This window comes from Cebus imitator, unplaced genomic scaffold, assembly GCF_001604975.1.
Source record: "Cebus imitator isolate Cc_AM_T3 unplaced genomic scaffold, Cebus_imitator-1.0 Scaffold353, whole genome shotgun sequence".
Classification (NCBI taxonomy): Eukaryota; Metazoa; Chordata; class Mammalia; order Primates; family Cebidae; genus Cebus; species Cebus imitator.
Window position 1 is genome coordinate 526,891 of NW_016107668.1, and position 4,588 is coordinate 531,478.

Genomic DNA, 4,588 nt, shown 5'->3' on the forward strand with positions numbered 1-4,588 from the left:
ATTTTCCCTGTCCAATATTTAAAGTTAATTTTTTTTAAAAAAAAAAAAGGCTTTTTCCCATTTGCTTATATTTTTGAAGATATGAAAACACTACAAAGGCATATTATAAAGGGTTACTGAGGGTAGTATGTCACCTTTTCAAAAGAAAATGGTTAATACGTAAACACCATACATCAGACATCATCCACTTAAGCTTCTAAGTGAGACAGGATCTTCAGTCTAAAGAAAATGGTTTAAATACATCTGTTATTTTTACCATTACCACTTACAAATCACGTGTTTACAGAGAAATTCTATCTACAGCAGACCCTAACTTTATCACAGAAAAATAACTTTATACTAGTACACTGTGAACATATACATCATACCATAATCCTGTCCTCAGGAAAATCTATTGGCATGTTACGAAGACCGTCCACAATTTTCTTTGGACAAATATTTATAGCCTCATTCATTTTACATTTTAATAACTATTTATTTTTGTGTATAAATTTCCAAATTTTTGCATAAATCCTCAAAACTTGTTCTCACTGGATTGATATGAGCAATAAACACCAGTGTTATATGAGTGATAAACACCAGTTCATATGAGTGATAAACACCAGTGTTTTATGAGTGATAAACACCCATTGATATGAATGATAAACCCCAGTTGATATGAGAAATAAACACCAGTGTTATGTGAGTGATAAACACCAGTGTTATATGAATTAAGCATTGGACTAGACCTGCCATAACTGCTGCCCACAGTCACAGATTTCATTTCTGGGTGATTCATACTGGTATTTGGCAGGTTGCTTGTTGGCTGAACAGAGCTCTCAATCCTACAGAGTGGCTCAAAATGACTGCAAACACACGAGTCGGTTGAATGAGATCGCAGAAGTTCACTGGGCGTTGGCCTTGGAGAAGTTGGTCTTCTTTCAGGAGTAACAACTGCGTTCACCTCCCTTGAATCTCAGTATTGGGTCTGTTTAATGTTAAATCTTAGGGCAGAGGCATCTCCTGCCCTTTCCAAGAACTTCCTTTCAACTGGACTTGGAGAAGGTGTTCTTTTATTTTCATCTGACGGAGCATTTACCCCTGGAGATGAGCTGTTAACTCTTCATTACTCTTGTTGATGCTGCCTTGGGAGCTTCATGAGGAAGAACACTTTCTTCTAGGAGATGAATCAGCTTTTGTATCTGATTTCTTTGGGTTTTTATTTTCTTCACCCTCAGAAACTAATGTGTCAGAGCTACTCCACAATCTATAAAAGGCAGGTGATTTATTTGGATAGATTTTCTTTCATATCTGGGGTAAGGCTAAGTAGTGACCTTAACTTCTGAGACCCCTTTTTCACAAAACTTGGGGAACCCTTAACTCCCTTCTTTGAAGTGAGTTCTTTGTTGGATTCCTCTTTATTCACATCAAGTAAAGCAGGAAACTGATTTGGTGGTCGTGCCACTTGAAGAGTTTCTCTTGGTAACTATCTCCTCATCCTGCTCCATATTACGAATCACATTGTGCATGCTTCTAGAACTTTCCAGCAAATCTTCTTTGGGCTTTTCTGGTTGTCTAACTTGATTCCTGGTAAATGTACTATATAAATAATGCTTACTATTTCCATGATCTAAGTTGGCTTTTGAGTTGTCAAATAATGGGAAAACTCACCTTTTAAGTAGATTCTCATTCTGTTGATTCTTTAGATTTTCTGTCTGCTTATTTATGCACATGGTTGTATATATATAATTATTTGATTCAGTCTGGCCGTTTGTAGTTTCGTTTAAGGCTATTGAGTGGTTTTCAGGAACCTGCAAGGTGTACATTTTTGGTGCCTCTGACTGTGATAGGGCTTGGGGATTGATTCTGGCAAGGGTTTGTCTGTCAAATGCTGTACATTTGTAGGGGTGTCTGGGACCTCTTTAGGTGTCTCACTTCTCTGAGAACCAGTGATAGTTGAATTTGAGGAGCGAGTTGTACAACTGCTAACTTCCTTTTCTCAGATAAAGTGGGTTTAAATACTAAAGAGGAACAAAGCCAAGAATGAGTATAAAGGGCATTGGCCTTCAAATTCTCAGGACTATGACAGCCCTCAAACTGGTCAGCTAAAGCTGATCCATTTGAGTCTGGTGTAGCTTCTGAATGTAGGATTCAAATCTCCAGTTACATAGGAATGACTCTGTGGTATGTTCAAGGGCTGGCATTCGTTGTTGCAAAAAGCGGATATGATTATCTGTCCCATTAAAAGACCTCTGAACATTTGAATTCCTGTCTGCAAGATTTGCTGTTTTCTCTGTGCAAAACTCTGGACAGTGTGTTGTGGTGACTTGCACAGCCTTTCCGTGACGAGCTGCCATGCTGAGACTATCAGAAGGCCTTTTCCAATTACCAGGTGGATTATCGGTTCTATTCAAAACCCTATGAAGCAGGAGGTATGGCACTGTTTCTGGCTGTTCCCCAGCATAACTATGCCTTTTCCAATTCTCATTCACCTGACTGGGTTGAAACAGATGCATTGCGTTTGGACCATTAAAGTTTGGAACAAAATGTAGTTTGTATCCGTGATTTTTATGTTGTACAGCTAGTGCTCGACTTACAACCACGATTGGTTCTGACAGACCAGTTGTAAAACGATTTGGTCGTAAGTTGAGTAGGCTATATGCACGCGGAGATGGTAGTGCTGCCGGAAGGTGGTCCACACTGTCATACGCCCAGCTGGACAACGTTTGCTCTGCCAGACGCGGAGCAGTCATGGCTAGCGATTGTGGTCGTAAAGTCGAGTGGCCGTAAGTTGCATAGGTTGTAAGTCGATCAATACCTGTATATGTCATGCTCATTTAAAGTATATATCCCTCTATTTTCAAAGTAACTAGACTCTAGTTTATGAATCTTGTTTTGTCTACCAAAAACATTTCTTCGACTGGAAACAGATGCTGATGAAGAAACTGAATGCTGGTAAGTGTCATTTTCCCAGAAGGCTTTGCCATGCTTCACGCTTGCTGATTCTTCCTGAGCAAATGAATTAGGCCACAGGATCTGGCATAGAGAGTTATAAATTCTTCATCAAAGGACTCAACAAGTTGTCTGGTGATTATCTGAACCATGCTGAGGCGAGCTTTCCCAAATGACCACATATATGGTCAGAACCGTATATCACCTTCTGGCCGTCAACTAACAAAAACTTCTGTTTCATTTTTCCATGGAATTTTGCCCCCATTTTTGAAAGATAATCTTGGCCTTTTACTGTACACACTCAAATATTCCTGAGACGCTGAACTAAACAACCTTGTTTCTCAGTCATATTTAGAAAATGATCAAAATTGGACTCGTCAAGCAGAATGGATACAGATATTCCTCAAGTTGATGCCTCAACTATTTCTTTGAAAATGTCCACATCTGTAAACAATATGCATCACAAAAGTAATGACCTTTCTTGCTTTTTTTATCATCTTCCAAATAGCTTCCTTTATTGTAATAGATGTGCTCCTGGTGGATGAAAAAGGAGATCTGTATGGGTACCCCTAGGAGTCGGGGCATCACATATGGCCAGGCTCCGTCAAGATATGGAGCTTCCACATCAGACTCAACAGGCCAATAAGTCCCTGAAGATGATCGTCACAGGAATCATCAGTACCATGCACTGTGCTTTGTGCAACTTTCTGGACATTTTTCAAATTACAATTAATTTTCTCCACAGCAAGAAAGTCTGAAGCTCGCTCCTGGGCAAAACATTCTTGGTATGCTTCTAACCCACGTTCAATCAGAATATCAATGGCTGTTTGATACCATTCCTTGTAGTGAGGCTCAGTGTAGTTGTCAGATTTATACTCATCATTCAACGAGGAAAGCATTGATGTGGTGCCCATGCTTGCAAGTGTTTAGCTATGGCGCTTTCAAATGTCCATTCATGCAGTGGGGAGAAGCATGGCAGGAGCACCTTGAGTCACATGCAGCCTTGCCCGCTACACCATGGCCACAGCCCACTGTGTGCTTTTCAAGCGGGTTCCGCTTCAGGCAGGAACAACTCAACAGACGGGAGGGTTAATACATCCCAAAGCCACCCATGGCAATTGAGGCCTAATAAGGACCTCAACGGTATGTAGTTCTACTTTCTATCTTACAAATAAAATTGCATTTCAAGGTATTTTATTTGTGTGTGGGGGGGGGGGTCCCACTGTATTTTATTGCAGCTAGAACTCACACCGAAGACTTTTAACTTATAATGGTAAAATTTATTTTCATGTTAGGCAACAGAGTACTTTCTTAGCACTTTAAGTGTGGGACCACCATCCTTTGACCTCCTCCATGAAAAACATTCCACGGCCAAATCCACATATATCATGTTCCCCTTAGATATGTACCACACTCATTAACTTTCATAAAGAAATGTTTAACAGCATAAATGCAGCATTTTCTAACTCATTTAGCCCCATATCTTTCCACACCTCAACCCCATCCATTAGCATTCCACAGTTCTTGCAAAACACACTGTGGAAAATGTTCACTTCTGGACATTCTTGTGCTATCGCTGGTGCTATCGCTCAGAGCTGTATACCAAATATGTTAAATTCTTCCTCCACTTGATGGACCTGCAAATATCTGAAGATAG

At 40.0% G+C, this 4,588-nt stretch overlaps 1 pseudogene; it reads right to left on the bottom strand.

Annotated features, from left to right (window-relative positions):
- Window positions 1–463: 463 nt before the first annotated feature.
- On the bottom strand, window positions 464–3,845 carry LOC108287714 (annotated as a pseudogene).
- Between the last annotated feature and the right edge of the window lie 743 nt (window positions 3,846–4,588).